This window comes from Gallus gallus, chromosome 1 (genome assembly GCF_016699485.2).
Source record: "Gallus gallus isolate bGalGal1 chromosome 1, bGalGal1.mat.broiler.GRCg7b, whole genome shotgun sequence".
Taxonomy (NCBI): domain Eukaryota; kingdom Metazoa; phylum Chordata; class Aves; order Galliformes; family Phasianidae; genus Gallus; species Gallus gallus.
Window position 1 is genome coordinate 63,967,067 of NC_052532.1, and position 14,203 is coordinate 63,981,269.

Sequence of the window (14,203 nt, forward strand, 5' to 3'; positions counted from 1 at the left end):
CTGGACACAGTCCCGAGCAAACTACAGTAGCTGGTGCTGCTTTGAGAGGAGATTCAAACTGGACACTTCAGAGGCTTCTTCTAACTTCAGCTACTCTATAATTCTAAAGGATTTATTTTTTAAAAAATAAGTATTTTAACAGACAAGGGTGACAAATACAAAGTTTTCTGTTGCTTATAGTACGATAGTCCACTTGAAGTGACTACATTTAAATGTGTTTTCAGAAATTTATTTTTGTAATGTAATACTATGCCTGCGATGTGTAATAAAAGATCTCCATGATCTTTAAATCTGAACTGTAGAAAAATTAATAATGAACTGCAAAACAGGATGGCTAATTTCACTATTTTAATGTAAAAAGATGGTACCTAAGATTCTGAAACTGCAAGACTGTCCAGAGGGAAACTAATATTTGCCTTGGTAAATACCCAGATTTGATGAAATATTTTTTTAATTTGATGTAAGCTTACTTGAAGATCATTCAACATTTTAAGTTCGTTCTCATTGCAGTTATGATGGAGCCACGAAAGCCATTTTGAATATGCCTTGAAAGTTATTCAAGGTACTGTAATTGCAAGATGGAATTTGTATGAAAAGGTGGAAAAGGTGTCTAGCCCTAGAATCTATCAGCCAGAATAGGCAAGTCACTATATGGCTATTTGATTTTGTTTGCACATTCTAATAGACTTGTGCACCTTTAAATTTGCAAGTAGAATTTGTAAGTAGAGAATAATGATTTATTAGTGTTTTGTAGTGTGTTATTCTAGATAGAACACTCTGGCGTCTCTCAGTAGAACTGTCCCTGGAAAACCTGCAAGTAAAACCTTGAAGGATTTTTTTTTTAGTAAACCTTCTGAGTCTACAGCCTAAAATTGTGTTTAAATTGTTACAGTCTATTTTTCTGATTAAATGCAGCATACTTACTAAATGCATAATTTTACTAAGTGGTTATGTTAGAGTAAGATGCTTATAGTCTATGATAAGGGTCCAGACTTAGTTCTGCTACAGACTATAAGTAATTATTTTTGTAACAGTCTGTATATAGATAAAACCATTCTGAAGTGATTTTTATGATCCAAATTACTATTAATAACAATATTATTTATGTACCTTCTGAATTTTTCTCAGTTTGGGCCATGGAAATTGTTACAGTTTAGGATTGCCAGCATTAAATTTGAGTTTTCACTATGGGTTTGTTTTGATTGGTGCAGTTTCAAGGCTAGAGTTACTAACTTAGAAGCAATCACTTCCACTGGAATTAAAACAAAAGCCATGGAATATTTTTCTTGGTCTGAAATTTAGTAGGAGGTTATCTGACTCAAAATTGACTTGATTGTGTAACACTGAAAGTTTGTCTTGTTGCTAAGAACTGAAAAGGAGCTGTTTTCATTAAACTTACTGAGCTATAATGTGATCAAAAATGCTGCTTTTTTGGTGGATTGTTTTCTGTTTGCTTGTTTGTTTTGGTATAGAAAAGAAGGTCTTGCATCTTTCTGTCTTAGAAGTGAAAAGTGGAAAACACAGCATGTTCTCAGAAGATTTTTTTTTTTTTTCTTTTCTTCCTTGAAGCCAATGTGTAATTTATTACTGAACCATTCACTGGACCTTATTTTTCTGTGAGGAGTACTTGTGCATAGACTCCCATGAGAAACTTATAAATGAGTTTATTCTCATGCATATAGTAAGAATGATAGTAGTAAAAAGGAAATAATCAAAAGTAGCAGTAGGATTGTAGAATGCAGGAACAGAAAGAAGCCCCAGGTATATACCACCACAGAGCATATTGCAGAGACACTAATGGGGCTTACGTCTGTGAAGAAAAAATACATCAGGATTTAACATCTGAATCTCGAATTGCTGTCGATGCTCCATGTGCCCACAGCTGTTGGCTTTGTAGCTGGAAGAAGCGGGAGGGAAAAGAGTAATAGAAACACATTCATCAGCAGGTATCTACATCGTGTAAACATGCAGTTACAGCCAGTTTGTTTCATACTTCATTTGTTGGCTTTTTAATTAGCTCAGTCTCTAAATGGAGGTTTAATTAGGGTATAGAAAACTGTAGCTGCTCAGAACTATTGATACAGTGCTGACAGCTCAGTATGTGGGGTGAGGTGCCTCTCTTTGCTCCTGATAGAGCAAAACAATTTGAAAAAGTTGTGCCACAGGGCAGGAACCAAACAGGCCAGAGACTGTTACTGGCTGGATTTTCTAGAACAGATAATCCAAACAGGTAAAAGGCATCCATTTTAGCATGCTGTGCAAGAAACAAATGTTTTGTGGTAAAATGTTGCAGTGAAAGACAGTCTCTGACTTTTTTAGAAACTCTTAAATACTGGAAGGCCTCAGTGAGGTCTTTCCAGAACCTTCTCTTCTCCAGGCTGAACAAGCCAAACTCCCTCAGCCCATCTTTATAGAAGTGGTGCTCCAGACCATTGTGCATATTCATGGCCCTCCTCTGGACCCACTCCAACTGCTCCATGTCTTTCTTGTGCTGGAGGCCCCAGTATAGTACTACAGATGGAGCCTCGCAAGGGCAGAGTAGGAAGGGAAAATCACCTCCTTCAATAGTGATAGAACAAGTGGGAATGGCTCTAAACTAAACAATTAAGTTAGGAAGAAATTCTTTACTAAGAGGGTGTTGATGCACTGGCATAAGATGTCCAGAGAAGCTGTGGTGCCCCATCTCTGGAAGTGCTCAGGGCCAGGTTGGATGAGGCCCTGGGCAGCCTGAGCTGTAAGTGGCAACCCTGCCCGTGGCAGGGGGTGGAACTGAGTGGGCGTTAGAAATGTTTCCCAGCCAAAACCATTGCGTGATTCTATGAATTTTGAATTTAGAAATTGCTTAGGAATTGATCACCTTTTTGTACTGTTACCATTTTTAAGGCTGCTGGTATCAGAATTTCTATTTTCCAGTGGGCAATGCAATAGAGAGTTTTAGCAGCATTACCTCATGATTAATTACATTATGAAATTGCTGCTCCATTAAAAGGGGTCAAAAAGACAGTTTCAGCGTTACTGGGGAGCAGAGTAGAATAGTCTGAGTGTGATACGAAAAGAGGTCTGTGACTGTCATCTGACTTGGAGTCTGATCATGAGTAGCTCAAGAGCATAGATAGTATGCATCTAGCACGTTTGCAATTGATCATTAACTTTTTCTTTAAGATTCCAGACAAACCAATGGAGATGTTTACAGAAATGATAAGTCAGAAAGAAAATCAAGATGCAGTCCCCAAAGTCTTGTAATTTCTTGCTTGTTACGCATCACAATTAGAAAAAAAACAAACAAACAGATTTTAAACTGAAAGGGTCACAGAACATCTAGGAAAATACTTAAATTTAGAAATAGGTAATGTAGTGTTACCTATTAGACAGGAAAAGTGTAACCACTGAGTGTTCCATACACTTTCTTCTTTAAGTTTCTTAGTTCTCACAAAGTATCCCAATTAAGTGCCCAATTTTACACATCTCAATCTTTTCTTAAAAGAAAATAATGATAAATCACAATTTGTTTCATATGGAAACAGGCTCCCTACAGCCCTTGCATTAGGGTGTTAATCATCCAGAATTCACAAGATTTCTAGTTCACCTTTTGGAGGGCAGGTTTTATTGTATTATAATTATTGTATTTATTTATAGGGTATTGTAGAGGAAGGATATGAAAAAGGAACTCATCTCTCAGTCTTGGAACAGGCTTGGGCACAGCTGTGTTGGGGATGTACTTCTGATCCACACTGGCCTCAGCAGTATCTTCCGCCTACCTCCTCCCACGAAGATTTTGATTGCCTCAAAACTGCAGGTCAGAGATATTTTATGCCTGTCTAATTTATGTGACATTTTTTTTGTGATTATTTTTGTTTGTCATAAGACCATCACTTATAAGACAAGTGCTATACAGATCCTCATCCTCTTTCTGTTAAAGTCAACATGCTAGTTTGCTATTGCTTTTCAACAGTAGTAGGATTGATGACTGAAACTGAGCAGCTGCTGAAAGGTTAGTTTTAAAGTAGAATTGTGGTCAGAAAATCACAGTGACCCTGTCAAGCTGACATGCTGGGAGCATTGCGTTTATTTTTTTCTCAGTGACTCTCAGACCAAATCTGATCAGTTTACAAGTCAAAAGTTTTTTATTGACTTCCAGAACTGCAGTCAGCCTCAGTCTTAAAAATTCAACTGTTACTTCTGCTTCAATCTGCAGAAGATTCTTCTGTGTTTAGAACTCAGCTGACTTGTCACTGAGGCATGGCTGAGTCCATCCTTCCTTTCTATGTCTGTCCTAGCTCTAGAGGGAGAAAGCTGCCAGAGTTGAAATTTATTTGTTAGAATAGTAAACAGATGTGACTTGCAGAGATAAGGAGAAAGATATATTGGAGCGGCCGGGGTCATCTTTATGTCTTTCTTGTAGCTTTACCTAGACATTAATCCTTCATTTCTGCCATGACAGCAATTTAGTGTTTCCAGTTTGGTTTAGTTTGGCACTACAGTCTCTAAAATGCCTTCACTGTGAAATATATTTTCCAAAATTGTTTGAATTTTCTGATAAAAGTCATGATTTCCAGATCAGTTTACAACTTCAGACACCACACCTGACGAAGTGGCTCCTCCCATATAATAACAATCTTTGTTTACTCTCAAAGATTAACTGAGTCATGCAGAAAGTTGAAAAGAAGAAATAATTGACTTTAATATTGTTATTGAAAAAGTGTTAATATTATAAAATCTCAGAAGGGATTCTGCAGCTGCAGAATGTTTATCTTATCTGTACCATACCCTGACCTCAGTATCCCGATGTGGCTCCTCAGGCAATACATACATCATCTGATCTTAAACTGCTCACTTGATTAATATACACTGTTTGTTAAAATGCATGTGTACCTTGTAACAGCACTGTACACTAAACAGACTTCACTCAATTTTTAGTTCACTGCTATTCTGAATCATGGTTATCTTCCAAACTCACATACTGATCATATAATAGAATCTGAAAAGGTATGTATGTGACTAAATATATGAAGTCATGGCTGGTAGAGATACTTTATGATGCAGTATTTTGATTTCTTTTGTTTTTATTTAATGAAATGCATTATGTAAGCTTTCAAAGTTATAGTGATAGAAGATGTCCAAGAGGTGTTAGTTTGCTTAACTTTTAGTTATAACATTACAGAAGCAAAAAATTAATAAAAATGCCAACGGCTCATATAGTATTATGCTTTCTGTATCTAATATTTCATAATTCAGTAGGAAATGCCTTATTTTCTTACTACAGTACTCTATGAATCACAACTTAGCCGAAGTTCATGGTAGTTTTCATCTTTGCTCTTATTCTCTTAAGACATTGGGTGGTTTCCACAGCTATCAAAATCAATTGGATTGTTAGCTGTTTAGTACCAGTTATACGAGAGCTTTAAGAACTTCCTATCATTTAAAACTAGAGAGTGTCCTTTGGTTTGTATACTCTGATCTACGTGTGATTTATAAGTCATGCTATAGTCCCCTCATTTTGACATTACTATTTGTCCTGTTATGTCCCTTGACTTCTGCTAACCTTAGCTTTAGTCAGTCAAAGCTATTTATTTCTTCCAGAAAACCTTTCAGCATTGCTTTTGAGACAGCCAGAAATGGAGATCTTCTTATATAGGTAACTTTTTCAATTAAATAGATCTCCTTATCAGTTTACTAATAACTAGACCTTCAGTTCGAAACTGAGTTTGGCATCCAGTGATTGATTCTTCTGAGGGTTTTCAGTGCATCCCTGTTAGCATGGATGCATGTCAGGTAACATTGCATTTTGAAGCAAGTTTGTTTTGTTTGTTTGATCCTCCCTCCCCTTCCTTTTTCCCCAACACTTTGTGCTGTGACGTATCAGAGCAGGTCCTGCAGCCTATGAGCAGATTCCTTTCCAATGAGACAGGACCAGAAGATGCATTCCAGAAGTGTGGCTAATATGCTCCAGCTGCAGAGAGGTGCTAGGGCCGTAAAAGCAGGCTGTGGCTTTCCTTCCTTGAGACATTCCTTCTTCCACAAACTTGTGAAGGGTGGAATAGGGTCCCCTACACCCTCTAGAGCCTTTTCTAGTAAGCCACACTGCCTGCTCATGTAAACAAAGCCTTTGAGAAAGATTGCTTTAATATGCAGTAACTTCCAGCTGTGAGCTGTCTATGTAGTATATTGTAGCAGGATGATGCTCTTCTAGATTATCTGAAGATACTTAACTTTTACTGAAAGATACTGCCTTTAATTCATGATTCTTCTGAGTAGAATTCTTACTTTTAAATTATTGAAGTTATTCCAATACAATAGCCATAGAAAACAGATTTTAAATATAGTTTTTTTATGTTTATGCTTTTTTTAGAAAGAATGTTCTTTTTTAAAAAAAGTGATGGTTGCTCAACTGGAGTATCATGGGGCACTGAATCAAATGTGATGTGGAAGTAAAGAACATTCAATTTAAATCTGGTTGTATGAACCACAATGAAATCAGATTTGGTTTATTTTTAGGTCAGTGTATTCTTGTTTGACAAGAATGTAGCTGTTGCCTATTATTTGTTTATTAACTTCCTCTCATCATTTTTTTCAGGACTGAAATTCAGGCAGGCCTGATAGGTTTTTTTTTTAGCGTTGGATCAAGGCTATTCTTCTGGAACATATGTAGAGTTTTAGCTTTCTTCCAGTCATATAAAATTGTATTAGAATTGGATGCATAAATTGTATTAGAATTGGATGCATAAATTGTATTAGGATTGGATGTAGGTAGTCCACAGAGAAATCCATCTGCTAAGTATATTTCAAATATTGTCTGTGAGTTATATGAGTATACTAATTTTAAGAATGTTCCTTTCTTGTAGATGTTTAGCATCCTCCCTAGTTACTAATGGACTGGAAAGTGCTTCATCATCCTGTTGTGATAGTAACGTGTCATCCTGCTTCTTTCCAAGCATAGAAGAAAAATGTACTGAACCTTTAGCCTTTTCTACTTCATTAAAAATATTCCCATCTTCACACAGGAATTTGTGTATTGCTAGGAATTCTATTTTTTTCTCATGGAGTTTATGTTTGTCAGATAAATTATAGCTGCAGAAGCATAGATGTGAAGAGGCCTGATTCTGACTCAAATTCTAGAATTCTGACTCTTCCAGAAGCTCCTAGCTGGCCTGATACAGAGTCAGGTTCTTGAAGGATTTTAAGTTGCTACAGACTTGGGGGTTTACTTGTACTGAATTTTCTTCTTTTTTTTTTTTTTTTTTTTTTCAGTCTTGTTTGAAAAAAAATAAATCTTCTGCCATTTACAATAAATAAAACCAGCAGTGTATGGTTAAGGGGGAGTGGGGACAATGAAACACTGTCATGACAACTTTAGGAATAAGTGATTGTATTTAATAGAGCATACTTAATTAAAGTTGAGTTTGTTGTCATTACAAGTGGGGGATCAGCATTTCAAGCTACTAATGGGGTAATGGTGCTGTTGTGCTGAACACAAACTGAGCAGGCTACCTTGTTTATCTGCCCATATAGATTTGTTGTGCACATTCTGTATTTATGCTAATATTTATATTAGATGTCTACCTAAGTCTTAGCAGATGCTTATGGATAATTGAACTCCAATTAATTATTCAACCAAGTTGCACTTCAGAGTAGCAATGCCTTGTTATTTATTTTTTTAAGTGGTCAACAAACACCCTATTCTCTCCTAAAAGCTTTAGAGGACTTTATTTTTGTCTGTGTGTGCAGGTCCTGCTTTTGAAGAAATGCTGCAAACTGTGAGCCTATCCTATTTATATCTGGCATTCTTTTTCTGCAATTAATAAAATTACCCATGCCTCCTTTTTAAATACAACTTAGCTGCTTCCTCTGTATTGTTCTTCTATGAAGAATATTCTTGACTTCATTGACCTTCAATAATGTTGGGGTATGATGCTAATTATTCCCAGCATGAATGCCTGCTTACAGTTGCAATTTATCATAAATGCTTAAGATTTATTAATTTTTTTTACCTTTTTTTTTTTTTTTTTTTTTTACTTTTTATTTATTTATTTATTTATGTCTCAAGTCTTGAGGTTTTTATTGTTTCTAAAGCTGTTGAATAACCTGCTGGTTTGAAAATAGTAGTTAACGCATACCACCTACTGGTAATAATTACATCAAAGCTTATTTCACCTTTTAGTGCATCAATACTGCAGAGATCTATGGATTCTTTCCAGGCAAAAAGCTCAGTTGTTCTTTACTGTGTTGAACTCAAGAGGAGATTCCTACCAGTAAATAAGTGACTTTCCTATATACTAAATGTGGATATATGGGTTGCATCTGATCCCAAGAAGTTCCTTGTAAAGGCGTATTCTGGCAGTGTATTACTTGCATAACCCACCTTTTACTTCTGTATAGGCAATAAAGAGCCCAGGAACGTTTTTGTGAAGCCAGACCACCACAGAAGAGAAGGAGAAAACTCGCCTACACTAAGAAATAACAATTTACATGTATATGCATGGCTATAGGCTTTTTGAGCAGAGCTTTCTTGTAGCTTAGATCAGAGTTGTGCTAGATACAGTTCAGCTTGTTAATCAGTTAATTAAAACTTGCTTCTCTAAATCTCCATGCCTACAGATACTTGCTTGTTCTGGGAGTGACTCCAGTTTGAGGAGTGGCTTACCACTGGAATTTTGTGTTTGTAACTGCTTGCCCGTAAGTTCAGGAGTAATACATTCTGCCTTGGAACAAATCACTTGTAGCAGATATGCTAAGTCATAGCCTGAAACAGTGATTGAGCACCTGGTGGGAAAGCAGGACCAACCCAGGGGAGCTCAGGTGCATGCAGTGCACCTGAGTGACCAGAAGGGTCACCAGGATCCATCCTTTTCCAGACCTCACTTAAGAGGTTGACAGTGGAGGCAAGGGTATCTCACTGGAGATTGTTGCCTACTGGAGGCTTTCCAAAGATAAGTAGTTTTTCTTTCTTTGTTTCTGTGTCCTCAGCTGCTGTATTTGAGCTTGTTCTCATTTGCTGCAGCCTTGGACTTTGCCAGCTTGCTATTATTGCTGTACTTTCCATCACGCTATAGAGTTACAGCATTATGCCACTATGCACAGTTTTATATAGTGTTGAAGATTGACACTGCACAAATAGACACACCTGTCCTGCTCCATGTTTCTGTACTGTTTGCATCCTGAAATGGGAATAGCAAACGTAATTGTTATAAATCCTGTGTTGTTGTTTTTAATAAATAATTTCCAGTGTTTTCAACTGTGAACACTGGAAAATCTTGGCTTTTCATTGTATTTACATGTCACCATGCTCTCAAGCTTCATTTGGCACAAAGTCAAACTGTCCAAAACTGCCCTTTGTCTAACCAAGATCTTAGAGATATTTTACTATGAGAGCTCTCCCAGTTTTATGAATAAGGTTATTGTATGTTCCTTCCATTTTATATCATTCTGCAACACTAACTCTGAAAGCCCTTAGTCCTCAAATATCTTTAATTCATCAGAACATGAGGTATGTTCTGTGTGCTGTGCAGTGCAGGTTGTGATGCTGCTCCCATTACTTCAAGATAATGCCAGTGGAAAATCCAGTCCAAGTTCTGTGTTGCATTGGCAGGACCAGCCCAAATAAGAGGTGTTGATGCTGAGGTACATGGATAATCATGATTATTCCCAGGGGTGGCTGCCTTTGGAAAGGTCTGCAGTGCTAATGTCTGCTGTCACAGATGGATATAGTTTGAGTGCTACATAATAAGGTAGATTGTATCAGGTTGAGGTAATGGATATGCCATGGTATGTCCTTCAACATCAAATTAAATGCTAATTTATATGAAATAAGCTGGATTTCAAAATAAAAGGAGAATATCAGAATCACTTCAAAAGGAGTAAAAAGTGAAGGAGGAGGCTTTTGGGAAAGGTTTTATTCATTGGTAAACTCTCAGGTAATCCTGTGGTGTTTTTTGAGTTTACTGTTAACTACCAGATTCTTAATACTGTTAATTGAATTTGGGGAATAGGCTTTCAGAGAGCTTTAATTCCCATTATATTGTCTGCATTTAATATTGCGCATGAAGATTCACTGAAATGTGCAAAGCAGCAAGGCACATTAAAAAAAGAAATGATGGCATGAACTCAGGGTGACCAGAGAGATTCAGGAAACAATTACAAAAAGGAAAGTTATGTTATTAGTGTTTGTGTTCTGTAAGTTCCTGCTTAGAAGTCAAATGCTACTATTGGGATGAGGATCTGTAGCAGAAATAATAAGTCATGGCCTGAAGCAGTGATTGAGCTCCCACTAGGTGGGAGGGTAGGGCCAGCCCAGGGGAGCTCAGGTGCATGCAGTGCACCTGAGTGATTGGAAGGGGTGGAGCCAGGATCCATCCCTTCCAAGACCTCATTTAAGGGGTTGGCAGTGGAGGCAGGGGTATATCACTGGAGATTCCTGCCAACTGGAGGTCTTCCAAAGGTAAGCAGTTTTTCTTACTTTTTTTCTGTGTCTCTGGCTCCTGCATTTGGGCTTGTTCTTATTTGCTGCAGCCTAGGATTGTGCCACCCCACTACTATTGCTGTAGTTTTTATCGCATTATAGCATTGCAGGATCAGGAAACAGTAGATCATCTACTAGCTGCCCAATTGCTGCATGAAGTTCCCATTTGTGAGTTGTAACTTATATAGAGTTTAAGTATACTCAGATTTATTGAGCTTTTCTCTGAGACACAAACTTGAAAGGCTTTGAGGAAGTGATTAGACCTTGAACAAGGAGTGGTAGTAAGGTTAGCTATGTGATATGTAGTGAGATATAGGGCTCAGCTGGGAAGTGACTTTCAGATCTCTGAGTCAAGGTGTTGCCAGTCACTTTTCTAAAGATTTTTAGAGAATCATCTATTTGAGCTTGTCTATGTTCAGAGAAAAAAGTAGTTTTCTTATCTATTTAACCTATAGGATAGCATGAGATACCTTACTTTTAATTATGTTGTGAACACTAAGAAGAAATGTGGGTTCTGTTCTGTGTGCACATTACAAATTATGTTAATTTTGAGTCAGAATAAGGTGAGGATTTTTAACTGCAAGCAAGGAGTGAGAACTGGAGAACAATGTGCTCTTCCTGCAAGTCACTGTGCAATACAAAAATGCTGTGTCCCAAGTAAACACAGAGCTAATCCCGTACACGTTACGGGCCCACTGTGCTCCTGACTACTCCTCATGTGGAAGTCCTGACAAACTACTTTTCCTCTTCTTTACTTTGCATCCTAACTGCAACTTGATTGATTGGGGGGGGAAGTGAAACATAACACTAAGTGATTTATCTGGGGTCATGGACAGCCAAAATACTTAAACAGATTTATTGTTATCTTAAAACTCCACTGCAAACGAAACTATTTTTAGACAAGTCTGTTTGCTATTTTTATGTCATTCCAATTTGTTTAAGAAAGAAGGGCCTGTGTTTTTCCAGAAACATGAACTTAACGTTGATGTACTGCTTGTACCTGTAGAGGCCAAATACAGACAAATGAAGCGCTGTTTTTGTAAAATCTGTGATCATCTTTGTACAGAATAATTCATACAGCTAGGTGGAAATTGAGTTAATTTTTTGAAATACTGTACTCAACTTTGTGTGTGCAAGGGCTGAATTCCCATTTTTTAGTTGCAAAAAAATGGTCCGTAGAATATCAACTTGCTGAAGTCCAGCTGGGCCAGGAAAGACGATGCCTAGATCTTTGTTTTGTTTTGAAAAGTACATTTATATTGCCTTTTACAATTTAGCTTGGCATGTAACTAAAAAAAGTTAGGCATGCTGTCTGTATTTCAGCACAAAGATCTCAAGACAGAATCATAGAATCCAGTTTAATTGTCCATCTATCACCACTATTTCCCCCTAAACCATGTCCCTCTGTTCAACATCTAAATGTTTCCTGAACACCTCCAAGAACAGTGACTGCACCACCTCCTTGGGCAGCCTGTTCCATTAGCAGACCACTCCAGAAGTATTTCCTAACATCCAACTTGAATCTCCCCTGGCACAACTTCTGGCCGTTCCCTCTAGTCCTATTGCTAGTTATGTGAGAGAGGAGGCTGACTCCCACCTCACTACAGCCTCCCTTCAGGCAGTTGTAGAGAGCGGTAAGATCATTCTTTAGCCGCCTGTTCTCCATACTGAAGAATCCTAGATCCCTCAGTGGCTACTCATAAGACCTGTGTTCCATACTCATAGTTCACTTCTCTGGACATGCTCCAGGGCCTCAATATCATTCTTGTAGTGAGAGACCCAAAACTGAACACACCACTCAAGGTGTGGCTTTACTAGAGCTAAGTACAGAGGGATGATCTTTTCCTTTCTCCTGCTGGCAACACTATTTCTGATACACACCAGGATGCCATTGGCCTTCTTGGCCCCCTGTGCACACATCTGGCTCATGTTCAGCTGAGCATTGACCAGTACCCCCAGGTCCATTTTCTCTGCGCAATCTTCCAGCCCTTCTGCCCTAAGCCTGTAGCATTGCCTGGAGTTGTTGTGGCTGAAGTGCAGGACCCAGCATTTGATCTTGTTGAACTTCATCCCATTGGCCTCTGCCCAGCTACTCAAACTGTCCAGATCCCTCTGTAGGGTCTTCCTTCCCTCAGGCAGATCAACACTTCCCACCAACTTGGTGTCATATGCAAACAAGTAAAAAGAAATATAATATAATATAAAGGAGTGGAAAGAGAGAAGCGAGGAGAGGAGAGCTCAATGCCTTTGTCTTGTCATCAGTAAAGATATTGAACAGGACATGCCCCAGTACCAACCATTGGGGAACACCAGTCATGACTGGTCACCAGTTGGATGTGACTCCATTTATTACCACTGGCCTGTCCATCCAGCCACTTCTTTACCCAGCAAAGAGTGTACTTGACCAAGCTGTGGGCTGCCAGCTTCTCCAGGAGAATGCTGTGGGAGACAGTGTTGAAGGTTTTGCTGAAGTCTAGGTAGACTACATCAAGAAGTTGTTGGGGCTGTGGTTTGCTGTAATGGTGTGGAATGAGATGGTGAGAGGAGGCTGCAGGTCCGCTTACCAAGATGACCATTGTGCATCATTCAGCCATCAGCTCCAGTGCATGGAAAAGATGCTGGTCCTCAGCATGAATGTCCTCAGGCCAGGGCAGGAAGATTTTTTTAGTCAGATGTGCAAACAAGCCTGACACCTGTCAATTCAGGTCTAGCTCCAAAAAGAGTCTCTGATGTAGGTATGTAACTGATTACCTCAGTTACGAGGAGCACAAATGGAGAAGATGCTTTGCCTGGGTGAGAATGCATACCCCCAGAATTCCCATAAGTTTTGCTTCCATCTGCAATCTAAGGAAGTAGGAGTCTGATTTGACTTTCTAATCCTATCCCTATGGAGACTGCAGATCCTGGCGCAGCTCTGCAGGGAAGGCTATAGGGATGATGGATTTTATTTCTTGAACTACTCATACAGGTATTTAATTCAGAAACTTTTCACTTCAGTTTGGAAACATCCAATGTACATGATTTAATTTCCTTCAAACCTTATCATCCTTTAAAAAAATATGCGCTATCCATTCTTTCACTAGAAATGCTCTTACACACACAAAAAAAACCCATAAAAGCAACAAAACTTTTGCTTCTTCTGATGTCCTGCTGTTACTCCCTAGTGTTCACGTCTAACTTAAAGATTAATTAAAATAAATATCAAGTGCTACTGAAATAATTAATAAATTATACAGTTTACATTCAATTGTAAGTGGAAAAATGTCTTATACTTCCCTTTAAAAAATCAGCATGGTTCCAGAAGGGAAGGAAGCATGCTAATTACAATGCCTACATGAGACTTTACAATTCATGGCTGAGAGTTGATCAGAAGATGCAAAGAAGGCAAAGAAAGCATTTTAATATTTAATACTTTGGTTGTTCTAATCCCAAAGCTAGATATTAAAATACATAACAAAACTTACTGTACATTTGTAGCAAGTTGATATTTCCTCATCTTTTCCATTTAGAAAAGTTAGAGGTGTCTAGGGTCAGCTGCTGATTTCATGCTGCTTTTGCACTGAGGTAACATGTCTGGAGTTGCTTTTAATTTAGATTGGTTAATTTGAGATCAGAATTAGGGACTTTAGCTTTTAACAGAGCAGCCTACTTCATAATAACACCTTGATGTACAAAGATTCAGTTTTCAACTAGTGTCTGTGTAAGTATCGTAGAACTGACCTATTTCATCAGAAGAATTTTTTAGGA

General features: G+C 38.1%; 1 protein-coding gene across 7 annotated transcripts in view; it reads left to right on the forward strand.

The window, feature by feature from the left end:
- Nucleotides 1-14,203, forward strand: part of PIK3C2G (phosphatidylinositol-4-phosphate 3-kinase catalytic subunit type 2 gamma) — a 280,521-nt gene that overhangs the window by 8,453 nt on the left and 257,865 nt on the right. For 6 of the 7 annotated variants that reach the window (XM_040655738.2, XM_040655778.2, XM_040655788.2 and 3 more), the window contains exon 2: nucleotides 3,637-3,796. The exons of the other annotated variant lie outside the window; for it this stretch is intronic. The gene's annotated coding sequence lies outside the window, so the exon portion shown is untranslated. The remainder of the gene's footprint in view (nucleotides 1-3,636; nucleotides 3,797-14,203) is intronic. 7 annotated transcript variants of the gene reach the window in all.